At 37.6% G+C, this 13,637-nt stretch overlaps 1 protein-coding gene across 1 annotated transcript in view; it reads right to left on the reverse strand.

Moving 5' to 3' along the window:
* Window positions 1-13,637, reverse strand: part of LOC134226251 (nephrin) — a 1,334,188-nt gene that overhangs the window by 1,318,577 nt on the left and 1,974 nt on the right. The window lies entirely within an intron of this gene.

The following is a 13,637-nucleotide window of genomic DNA, read 5'->3' on the forward strand; positions in this document are numbered from 1 at the left end:
TTGTACATCGAAATTAAGTGGGTTGTGTTTACGCCCGAATTACTGCTGAATGAGTTATTTTATTTCTTCAGCAAGCCTAGTTTACAATATACATATTTTAGAATAGGAAAGTCACGAGTAAAACTACGAAAACCATAAAAACTAAAGTTAAGACTTGGAGATGAGCCTGCCAGCCTAATGTTTGATAATGTTAAAACAAAATTAGGACTCGCATGGGAATTTGTTGGGCAGTTCATAAGGCGCATTGTCCCGTATTATGCAGCACTGCCGGGTTATACAAATGGGATCCAGAAGTGTTTCAGAAGTGAGGGAGTTCTTCCAATCCGCACCACTGCAACTATGAAAAATCAACAAATTTTACGCACAAAATAACGTCTACCGGTTCTTGTTATTGACAAATCATGTCAAACATATCTCGAGGGCATAAATAGAAAAGCAATAGCTTTGTGTTCTCTTGACGAGCAAAGTATCTGAAATCTAACAGAAACGATTCATCAAAAATCCGCGGAAAAAAAATTAAAATGTCGTTTCGTCAAATTTTGAAACAAATAGGACCTTGATTTGATATCGCTTCGAAGTTACGGGAAAAATTTATATTTCGTTTCGTTTCGCCAGGAAAAAGTGTGTTATCGCATACCCTTATGTTTGAATGAAATGTCTGAATTTGTCTCCTCTGACACTGATGCAGAAATTAGGAGAAAATGCTCATACAATTCTCAAACGTGATGCAAAAAAATGAAAGAAATTTTTAGACTAAATACGGTGCTATTTTGCGATGTTTCTGTCTTAATTTTCTTTGGGAGTTTGTCAAAATTTGTTAAAAAATATATATTTGAAGAAATTCTTGTAAAAGCTTCTCCAGACATGTTTTCAGAACGTACTCTGTTCTACAACATGCGTTACTTGGGACAAATGTTTCCGTTAGAAGTTACAGCTGATATGTCATAGATTTACGAATGATAATTTGATGAAAATTCAAATTTTCAATCGGGTATAGGAAAAATCCCTCTCTGGGCAATTTAAATTATTCGATTTGCACACAACAAGTTCGCATTCAACGGGGAATCTTGCAATGAGTATACTGCGTATATTTGTAACAGACGAATTTTTGTTCATGTTGTAGAAAACCTGTGAACCGTTCAGATAGCTCAATTTACTGCATCTAATCCCATAACAGTAGAATAGGCTTTACTATCTTGCTTATCTGTGGTAATGTGTTGGAAATGATTGAGTTTGTGGGAAGAATTGATAAACGATTTACAAAATCTACCAAAATGCAAATGCAAATATGCGACCATGGGCTGTATACACGAATGTGAAAATTTAGATCAAATTACCTATCAGTGGTATTTTAGAGTTTGCTTACGTAAGGCATTCAAACTCATCAAATGCTTTAGCCAAGCAAGCCTTTGGCACAGCAGAGTGCGATTGATTCGCATTCTATACCATCCCGCCCAGCCCGTTGCTGGGGGGCATGGAGTGCGATCCTCTCGTTTAATAAACAATGTGCACTCGCTTGACTGTGGATATACAACAGTAAAGCACATGTGGAGATTGGACAAATCAAGCATCCGAAAGATATTCAATTTGCAAAAAAGAGAGCTAACCGCGGTGGAGGTTGGTACTCGGATTCTGATGGCTTTTCCGCAAACGTGACCTTTAAGTGGGCTTGTTGTGTAGGGGTTATCACGCCTATCTAGAGAGTAGGAGGTTGAGGGTTCGAGTCCCTCCAAAACACGTGGATTCTTTTTCGCAAATTTCATATCAATTTGTCCATTTCGAAACATATGCTGTGCATATGCACAGCCAAGATATTTAACAAAAAAAAATTACTTACATGTTTTCATTACCTTCACGAGAAAGGCAATATTACCACTAGGTGGATTAATCAGGCTTTTTTAGAACTAACTGTGCATGTACCATTTACTTTATTTTGTAGACAATGGATCAGTGGAGTGGCTTTCCAGGTTCTGGTTAGGCAAAATGGATACACAGCTTACTACCCTCTTTAAGTATATACCCCCAAGCCCCATTTTTTTTTTCAAAAGCACCATAATAAATATAGTTTTTATCAAATGCACCTTCCAGTCCACCTCAATGACAGCAAAGAGTACACATAATTATGTGTGTGCGAAAAAAACTGATGTTCTGAAAGCATCTTTCATGTTACAGCTTAAAATTTAACAAGGAAATAATATATCCGGCAACGCGACGGCGGTGTTTGTACTTGTTTTGTTAATTTTCTTAACATTTGACAGTTCACAGTAGGTTTTATATGATTCAGAAGTGCAAAACAAATAAAAGCTAGCATGACATGAGGTCATGAAGTCAATTGAAAAGTGATTTCTTGTAAAAGTCTGGGGGTGACGGACTTACCCTGTTAAGATCTGTTAAGGTGGCTGGGTTCGATTGGAAATTGTCTCGACTTCCCTGGGCATAAAAATATCATCGTGTTAGCCTCATGATATACAAATGCAAATATGGTAACTTTGCTTAGAAACCTCGCCGTTAATAATTGTGGAAGAGCTTAATGAACACTAAACTGCGAGGCAGCAATGTCCCAGTGGGGGATGTAATGCCACTAAGAAGAAGATGATGACGAACCATATGGACAAAAGACATTTCTTCGAATGCCACTTGGGCAAATGATACATAGTCGTAAAAGAATTTCATCGTTTGGATTCTTGATCGTAAAGTAATATTTGATTGATTAATAACGTGATAGAAAATTATTAATATTGAACCAATTATAGATTAATGACGTTTGCAGTAATTCCATTCATCGAGAAGCCACAAACTGTTATTTCAACATTGAAGGCCACATCATAAAACTTATCATGAAATATTTTTGGCGTAAATAAGGGGACTAGAGGGAGCTTAGCCCTATATAGAGAAAGGGGGCTTCAATCCCCCAACTTAGGATTTGAAAAGCTAGTTAGCAGTTATATCAATTTCTAACATATAGGGGAACTGATCCATTTTCTATCTCACTGAACATAATCATCATAGGGGAACTGCTCCTTGAATTCATACCATGTACCCAAATCAATACCATTCGAAAACAAAGAATTGGTGCGCAAATTGTTTTATTTCTTATTTTTGATATTTGTTAGCAGTGAGCACGCCGGATACCAACAAAACACGACACAAATTTAGCCTAAATTGCCTGTTTTAGGGGATTCCCTAATCATCTCATCGCAAAACGAATATTCACAGTTCCAATCGCGTCGTTTATTTTTGCTAATATGCGTGCTCACTGCTGAAAAAAATCACAAAAATAATAAACAAATCAAATTTCCTTTCATTGCTTTGTTTTTGTTAGTATGAACAAAGTAACTATGAGATGAAGTACTGAACCGTTCCCCTAGCATAATGAATTACTGAGTAGACAAAAGTGTTATCTCCCATATTCACCCCATCATAATGAAATTAGTGGAAGACAAATGAGCTTATTTCTCATTTCTGAGAAGCATTCCTGTGTGTCAATGAAATTGCACTTGGTGTTAGTTATGAAAAGCCAATATCTAATTGATTTGAAAGGATCAAAGTAAGCTTGTTATGAACAACAACGAGAGTTCCCAAAATATCAGCAGTCAAAGACATGTGGTCATCCATCACAGACTGTAGTGACAGTTCTCCAGTTGATTTCCAGTTGCCTAGTAGCATGATAATCTCCACAATTCCCATCAGCATCCAAGAAGAATTCTGATCAGAATCCGAGAGGAATTCCCAACAGAATCTGAGAAGAATTCTCATTGGATGACCTTTCAGGATCATCGAAGCATTCCAACTGTAATCCAAAAGAATTCACACTGGATTCCTTTCGGTTTCGTTGATGGCTACCATTTGGGAATCTGTTTGGGATACCGTCTATTATACCGTTGATGATTTTCTTCGGAATTGGCTACGAAATCCCTGAAACATTCACGTTAGAATTCCTGGACTACAGCGGAAAACACTTGCTTGAGAAAAGCGAATAAATATGTATGAGTGTGATTGATGCGCAATTGCTTTAGGTGGCTGAACCGTATTTGTGAGGTGAACCGGTCTAGGGCCGAAAACCTCATTAATAAAGACAATAAAAAAATGAACCGTATTTATCACATAACTTAATGAGGTGGTAAAATGTTCGATATTTTTTTAAAGGATGCTCAAAATAGATCGGCATCGGAGCTAGTTTCTCCATTGATATTAACTGTTTTTCAGTGAAAAATATGCGTTCAACAATAGGTGATGAAATTAGCCGTTCAACATATGACGAATCACCCTAATTCTTAGACATCCATTCAGATCATACAATATACAGGTAATCTTCGATATAACGTACCCCCGATATGACGTATACTCGATATAGCGTCACTCGATATAGCGTACATTTTTCCCCGTTATAACGTACACTTTGAAAAATAATTTTAATTTGGGTAGTTATTACAAAATAATTTACTAAATTGTTATGATCATTCATGTAGGGATGACATTATTGTATGGAGTCCAATTTTATCAGCTAGAGGCAATAATTATTGTTTTCCCCAGTTTGCACTATCCTCAGAATTCCCCCGAGGTATTGGATGATATTAAGTTTATGGGGTTTTAGGCATATTTTATGGACAATGTCTAGTTGATATTAGTCAAAGTCAGAATTGATGGCGGGTTGTTTTCAGGTCTATGTCAGCCAATGTAGAGTAAAGTATTGGTGTATTGGTATTGTAGATCCAGGCTTGAAATGTGTACCAGAATCCTAGAGGAAACTCCTGGAGGAGCTTCAAAATAAATTGTGGCGAATTTTGTGGAGGAATTCCTGTAGGAAATTCTGAAGGAGTTCCAAAAAGAATTTCCGAATCAACTCTTGAAAAAAAAAATTAAAATAAAAAAAAACTGTAAATTTTCGAAACGAATTCGTAAAGTAATTTCTGGAGGAATATTTAAAAAAAATCCAATGGACTTTTTGAAGGAGTTCCTAAAATAATTTCCGAAGGAGTTGCCTTAATGCATTTTTAAGCAATTCCTAAAGGAATTTAGGAAGGAACTCCAAACAGAATTTCCTAGAAGAAATTCCTAGATTTCTAAAGGAATTCCTTCCAGAATTCCTTCTGGAATTGTTTCATAATGAATTTCTCTTGGATTTCCTTCGAAAATAGCCCCAGGTATTTGTTCTTTCGAAAAATGCACCAGTAAATTACTCTAAAAATCATTCAAAAATCCTTTGAAGATTACTCCAGGAATTTCTTCGGCGATTTCCGGAGGGATTTCTTCAAAATATCTAACAAAAATGAATCCAGCAATGAATTATTGGCAGTGGCTGATTCTCTACCCGCCCCTGTATATGCGCTATAGTATATGGGCAAAATAGCCAGCATGAGTTACCCACCAGAAATTTGTATGGCTTCTAAGGCGGGATTTCTCAAAAGCAGGAACTTTTCACGAAAAACTATTTGATACCAGTTGTGTAGAAAGGTGTCCGCTGCTACGCCTACCAAATATTTTTTCGATGAAGATGCTTGATTTTGAGAGATCGGGCCTTAGGTGCCTTTCGCCATACTGAATTCAGAAAGTTAACTCCTAGCGTGCTGTAAGGACGCTAAAAGCAGGTGATTCATTCTGTCGAACATTTTTCCAGGAATTCCTTCGCAATTTCCCTAAGACATTAGGTCAATAATTCCACATAGATTTCTTTCAAGATGATCCTAAGAGCTCCGGAAATTCCTGCAAGAATTCTTTAGGAAACTCCTTGAGTAATACTTTCAGAAATTATGCCAGGAATTTCTCAAAAAAAAATGTAGAATAAAATTCAAAGAAACTCCTGTGGAATTTATAAACGAATTTGTAAGTGTTGGTTATGTGATGAGTGCTGCCGAGAAATTCATGAAAATGTAGTCTAATGCGTGAATGAATCGCCTGCGTTGAGCGTGCTTACAGCGGCACACGAGGAGTTAACTTTCTGAAATCAGTATGGCGAAAGGCATCTAAGGTTCGATTTCTCAAAATTAAGCACCTTCATCGGAAAAATATTTGGTAGGCGTAGTAGCGGACACCATCCTTCATAACCGGTACCAAATAGTTTTTCAGGAAAAGTTCCTAATTTTGAGAAAAGCCGCGTTAGATGTCTTTCGACATACAAATTTCTGGCGGTTAACTCTAGCTGGCTATTTGGGCATATACGATAGCGCCTGGATGTGGAAGCGGCGGGTAGAAAATCAGCCACTGCCAATAATTCATTGTTTGTAAATGGCAGGTAAAACTCGTCTTTAAGCGTAGGTTTTCCCAATACTTTAGTAACTGCAGTAGAGCAGGGCATGATTAGCCTCCACCACTTTATAAAACCGCATCCAACCACTCGCCGTAGTCCTCCAACCCAACACCAGAGGGTCAAAAGCACCTTCGTTAAGTAGCCACCAAGGGGTGGTGTAATGAATCGCCTGCTTTGAGCGTGCTTGCAGCGGCACACTAGGAGTTAACTTTCTGAAATCAGTATGGCGAAAGGCATCTAAAGTTCGATTTCTCAAAATTGAGAACCTTAATCGAAAAAACATTCGGTAGGCGTAGTAGCGGACACAATGAATCGACTGCTTTGAGCGTGCTTACAGCGGCACACTAGGAGTTAACTTTCTGAAATCAGTATGGCGAAAGGCATCTAAGGTTCGATTTCTCCAAATTAAGCACTTTAATCGAAAAAATATTTGGTAGGCGTAGTAGCGGACACCATCCCTCATAACCGGTACCAAATAGTTTTTCATGAAAACTTCCTAATTTTGAGAAAACCAGCGTTAGATGTCTTTCGCCATACACATTTCTGGCGGTTAACTCTTGCTGGCTATTTTCGCATATACGATAGCGCCTGGAAGTGGAAGCGGCGAGTAGCAAATCGGCCACTGCCAATAATTCATTCTTCATAACCGGTACCAAATAGTTTTTCATGAAAAGTTCCTAATTTTGAGAAAACTCGCGTTAGATGTCTTTCGCCATACAAATTTCTCATGCTGGCTTTTTGCGCATATACGATAGCCCTGTATATGGAAGCGGCAGGTAGAAAATCAGCCACTGCTAATAATTCATAGGGTCGATACTATGAGTCGAGGTGACTGACCTGGAAAAGGAGGTCATGATTCTGGGATGCGGTCACTATTCCAAGCGAAAGGATGTTACAACGTTATGTTACCAAAGTTGTAAGTTCAAGAGTAGAGAAGAAAATGTGTGGAACAAGAGAACGCGTTGAGGATAAACCCACTCTTTTTGGGTTGAAAAACCCAACAAGAACCGCCGTCATTCCCTGGTTCCGTAGTCGGCCAGGATGAGGATCTTTCAAGTCGACCCTTTGCACCACCGGAGGTGTACAGGATCCGTAAGAAAAGTTAGTAAGTAGTCGGCCTAATCCGGCATTGTTTCCGCCGATAGTCGATCGACCTTCTTATTGGTCGAGTTTCAACAAAGCAAGGAGCGAGGAAGATCCCCAAGCCATCCGGCGATATCACCGGTAAGCCCGCAGCGAACAGAGTTGCTAGCTGCCGGGTCATCGGCCATCGAAGGAAGGAAGAAGAGGAAGGAAAAAAATGGAATGTTGTAGTGCTGCCAGGAAGAGGGGCTTAAGGTGAAGGTGGGTTGAGTACCAAAACAAAGCTTTGCTGGAACAACACAAACTGTCATATACTGTAGTAGTATTGGTGTCGTATTTATGAAAAAAAAAACAAAGAATATCAGTAGGGTGGTTAAAAAAAACGAGCCAGCTCCACCACGCTCACTTGATTCCGTCCAATGCTCCGAGTGTCCTCTCAAAAGCCGAAACTGATTGAGAACAAGCCCCATGTCACACTTTTTGTATGAAGTATCTGCTCCTGGTGCGATAGATATCACAGGAAAAATCTGACAATTTTGTTGAATTACACAATTACACAAACACAATGTCAGCGGAACGGACAAAATTTGATAGAAAATATATGGGCTAACTGTCAAATTGGCCATTTCCGTTTCTGTTCCGCCGACATTGTATTTGAGGCTTTATTATCATGCTAAAGATCTGCAACCTCGATTAAAATCGACTCCCAACTATTGGAACGTCCATTCAATATGCATTGTCTAAGGAGTTAAAGCTCTTGAATTTCATCCAGTCATATAGTCTTCCCCTCGCCAGCGCCCAATCACGGAGTGCCACAATCAGAATAATGTAAAATTCAACCTCACCATATCAACTGCCATACAAACCTGAAACGACCTATGCACGGTAAGCCCCTATTCAAACCGACCGAAACCAGCGAACGAAACTCAAAATATGAAACATAATCGACTGAGCGTGGCGGAGCAAAATCAGTTTTGAACCACCCTGTTTGCTGCTATCGGTACCAGTGTTTACATTCGCTCCGCGATCAGTTATTAATCGTTTTCTTCGGGCACAAATGGCAGTTTATATTAAGTTTTCGTTTCAAACAAGTGACTTAATCCAAAAAGTGAAGTTTAATTTGCATTCCATCAACATTTCGGGCTGCTCATGTGCGGAGAAGTGTGTAAAAAATTGATTTTTGCAATGCCCTTTGAGAAGAAGTGAAGTGCAGTGATAAACCCACCAAACCGCGAACGGCTGTTAAGGTGATTATAGAATGAAGCCCGTGGTGAATTTCAAATTCACCACACGTTTATCTACATACATTTCCAAAAGCCCAAATCTGGCGTAATAGATTTCGTACAGTGACGAAACTCAAATTATGATTGTTCAGCATAACTAAGCAAACGATCTACCATTATATCAGCCCCATATGCGTTATGGTTCTTTCATCTCGTGCTCTTGAAAAAAATATTGGAAAAGCACGTGGTTTACAAAATGGCCGATTTCTGGCTTCATTCTATAATCACCTTAAATTGGCACGAAACTGCTGGTTTATGCAACATTTCGAGCCGAAATGCATAGAACTCTTTAAAGAAACATGTTAATTATCACGGGAAGTACATAAATATACTGTTAACAGGTTAGTAATCTGAATATTAAGCTTTTGTTCGATTCTATTCGATGCATTCGAATGTTGATGGGAGAGGAGTGCGGGAGGTGTGGGGTTGACCCGTGGAAGGTCCGGTGCCATATTGACTGCCATCGTGGTACTCTTCCAACTATGTCCTTAACTATCTGTAAAAGAGAGTGAAGACAGAAGTGAATAAAATATCGCAAAGTGAATCTTCTCGAAGCAAATTCTGCTCTTCCCTCCTATGGGAAATCCCATTGCTATCTGTCAGAGTTTGAGTGAAACATGGCCGCCATCCCCTCCTCTCTGTTGCTCTACTGTAAAAACCCATAAAGAACTGTCATTGTTTGTGTGAAGAATTTTGCTTCGACTTCGCGAATTGCGAGAGTTCCCTGTCCTGTTTCTTAGAGCATTGCTTCAAGATTTTGCTTCCGAAATTCCCCCAGGGATTTCTTTGAAAAATCCTCCGGGAAAATAAATCTAAAAATCATTTTTAAATTCCTCCTCAATGTTTTTGCCTTTCTCGTACAACAAAGTTGTACCAGAAGGCTATAATTTCACTCCAAAAGCCAAATTTTGATAGAAGGCTCGGAGACCCATAGTGTTATATACCAATCGACTCAGCTCGAAAAACTGAGCACATGTCTGACTGTGTGTGTGTGTGTGTGTGTAGCCTCAGGAATTTTTTATTGTTAAACACGTTTCATATAGAAGGACTTGACCGATTCGAGTGCAACTAGTTTCATTCGACGGAGAAACTTTCCTAGTTGGACACTATTGTTTTTGTTTGCTAATATCTCATGCGGTTTGAATAATATTTCTATTTTTCTTTTATCAAATACGCTGTGTACATGCACATTTTAAATCATTAATCAATTTAGCCGTAACGCAACCCATTACTCTCATAGTTGAGTTATTTTTAAGCAGCGTGATATAATCGCATCAAAGCTATTAACCGCCTAAATGTAGGCAATTTACGTTGCATTTACCATACTAATTCGAATTCAACACATTGAATCGAGAAAGGCATAATCACCACTGGGGGATAAATTTGGGTTTTGAAGGAAAATTGAAAGAATGAATTTTAAGAATTACTTTACAATCTACCTCAGGAGTTCCTTCGGAATTCAAAACTTACTCCTGGAATTCTTTAGGAAGTTCTTCGAATCATTCATTTCGAAATATTTTCACGAATTCCTTTTAAACATTCTCCGGAAACACCTTTTTGAAATATCTACGGAACATATTTTGCTAATTCTTTCGGATATTCCTTCGAAAATTCTTTTGGGGATTCATTCTAGAATTCCTTTACAAATTCCTTCGGAAATATTAAAGTATTGAAAACTCGCGTAGAAATTGCTTCGGAAGTTGCTTTAGATTTTTTTTTTTGATTTTCTTTAGGAATTCATTTAAGAGTTCCTTCAAGGATTCCACCGGAAATCCCTATGGAGATTCTTTCACTAATACGTCAGAAATTCTTTCAGAAATTCCTGTTAGAGTTGATCTTAATTTCCAAATTAAAAAACCACGTTAATTTTTTTTTAAATCAGTTTTTTCTAAAAAGTCCTCCTGAAATTCCTTTAGAACATTCTCCAGCAAATCTTTCAGATCTTTCTGCAGGAAATTACTTGGCATATTCTTCATAATTATATCAGTTCAGTGAGATATAACGTCAAAATGAATTACCCCGAAAAAACATTAAAAAAAACCTGAATCAATATTTGTCAAAACTAACGACTATGAAGACCAATTATAATGTGGTTATCATTAAGGATGAGTTAAAAATGAGAAATCATAAATCGGGTAAAATCATAATTCAGTGCAAACATATAATTGAACCGGGGTACGTTTAAACATCTTTCTCTCTGAAACGCATTGACGGGATAGGATTTGTTTTCATCGGGAAACGTGTAATATAATGTGTAATTCGGTCATCATTAAGGAAGATTTCAAAATTGAGAAAACATAAAACATGATTAACCTCTGAAGTGTCTGCTGCATGATGGCCAAGAATTTATCAGTTTTAATGCGTACGGCTTGTTAGAATAACTAGGCATAAAATTGTTCTTTTTAGTCTTGTACCATTTCCTAACATCTTTCAAGTACGACACGAAGGTAAATTCGGTCCGATAAGCATTATGAGACTCTCTCGGGTGGAAAACATTCTTGATTCTCTTGCATAGTGTTTGCATTGCGTTTACCACAGAAGATACATTTTCATACAATGGCTGGCATCACAAAGCTTTTAATGAATATCTGTGGAAATGCTAACAGGAAACCGAACACTAAGTTTAAAAGCCGGCCAAGTACCAGTCATGTGGAGTCATTTCACAAGAAGAAGGAGAACATGACACTGTCAAACGTGTGCCTGATCAAATATTGGTTGCCAAACTTAGATATCTTCTGTTGTCCCCCTTCTTCAGAAGCATCGAACTTATAATGGTTATTCAGTAAGGAAGCGAAGCTCAGGAAGCTGCCGAAAGTTTCGACAATAACTTATCATCAATAACGAGTTAACTTTTGGCACTTTAACACCCAAAAAACAGATCTTACAATTATTGTATAAAAACGTGGCATATACAAATCTGTAAGATTTTTATACAGAAATTGTATTAAAATAATACAAATCTGTATAACTTCAATACAACGATTGGATTAAAATCTTACAAAAATTGTATATGCCCAATTATTATACAGTTTCTGTAAGGTTCTTATGCAGAACTGTATTAAAATCTGCCATCCGCTGGTTGGGTGAAGGCTTATTGAAGAGTGAATTGACAAGTCTACAGATGTCATGCATCAAATCTGCTGAGCATAAAATTCGATTTCATTCAAAAGTTCACGTTAAAATTAAATTTCGACCACATACCCATTCGAAACTTTAAGTAGCTCAAAGTTTCTCCCGTTCTGCTTGTTGTTTTTCTGTCAACAAATGGACATGAGCGGGATGGGAATAACTTCGAGCTTCTTCAAGCTGCTCATTTGGACAGCACTACAGTGTAAACAGCATACATTAAACTAATTGAAGTCAACATTCGAAAAGAAAACAGCAGCAGTGGAAAGATATTTGAATCTTCACACTCTTTATAATTTATTTCGTGAATTCTTGAATAAATTCTTCTTAAAAATTACAAAATTCAAGATGATAATAAAGAATTTCTTCGTCAATTGTATCATGGAAGTTCGAAAGAAGTAATTCTGCAAGAATTCCCCTTAAAATTTGATAAGTGGAAAGGTTTTTCCAAAAGAGCATCTTCTTCTTCTTCTTCTTCTTCTTCTTACTGGCATTACATCCCCCACTGTGATATTACCGCCTTGCTGCTAGGTGTTCATTAAGCGCTTCCACAGTTATTAACAGCAAAGCATCAAGTCAAGTTACCATTTTTGCATTCTTGTATCACAAAATGATACTTTTATACCCAGGGAAGTCGAGAAAAAAATCAATCCGAAAATTGTCTAGACCGGACCAAGAATCGAACCCAGCTACATTCTTCATGGTCCTGCTTTATAGCCGCGCATCTTACCGGCCCATCGAGAAAATATTTCATGTGTTCCTTATGAACATGTTGAAGTTTCTCGGGTACCTCCTACAGATTCCATTTTCCTCACCAATTTTTTATTTAAAAAATTAATCAGTTTTATATTTGGGTTTTGGTATTCTTCCAGGATTCCACAAGAGGCTCCTCAGGAAATTTCTAGTTCTAGTATTTTTATTTGGATTTCCCTAACTAACTTTCCTTCGGTGTCTCTACAAGAAAATTTTACTTGTCAGGAATTTCCAAATCAAAAAGTATTTCTGTGGGGCTTATTCCAAAAGTCAAACAAAAGATTATTCTGAACGTTAGTTGATTACCAACATATGCCGAGAGATATTACGTGCTTATTATAAAAACCATATTGTGTCTATTCACGCTTTACTGATCTTTAATATCGTAGCACCTATTAAGGGCATCCCACCCTAATTAAGCCCCTTCCAATTGTTAGTGACGATCAGGCTTGTAAAATGTCATCTGCATGTCATTTGACTAATTTGTTCATAACTTTCTTCAGAAGCCAAATTTATTCCATAATTTTAGATGTACTCATAACGCTTGAGTAGGGCTATATATTTGTCCAAGGGTACATTGCTCTAAATATTACATATGAGGCTGGATAGTAAAAAGTCTCCAAAATGTCACGTGTCATTTGACATAATGTCATTTGAATGACATTTTGCCTCCAACGCCTCAGACTACATATTTACAACAATGTCTTGTTAGACAAAGTTGTAGGCACATTTAAGCGCTATAAGTTCGTCATACCTCAGGAATGATGGCTACCGACAGAAAAAAGTTCTGGGAAAATTACACAACCGAGTGCAAATGACATTTTACAACACTGGTGACGATTAAGTTTAATATCCGGAGACGAGCCAGCCTCGGGCTGAAATTCTCCTTAATAAAAGACACAAAAAAAGTTTAATATCGCCAAGAACAATAAAATCGAGCTGGGTAAAAAGATACCAAAAACGTCTAAAAACAGCTCGCAAATTGCGATAAAATTGATAGAAATTTCTGTTTTGATTGCATTCCAATACGTTGTTCGCAAATTTATTCACAGGTGCTGTTCAATTGTTTGAAGATTCTATTGCAAATGCATGTTGTTTGAAAAAGGTTTCTAACAAAATGCAGAGGTTAATTATTACGTTAGTTA

This window comes from Armigeres subalbatus, chromosome 3 (genome assembly GCF_024139115.2).
Source record: "Armigeres subalbatus isolate Guangzhou_Male chromosome 3, GZ_Asu_2, whole genome shotgun sequence".
NCBI lineage: Eukaryota > Metazoa > Arthropoda > Insecta > Diptera > Culicidae > Armigeres > Armigeres subalbatus.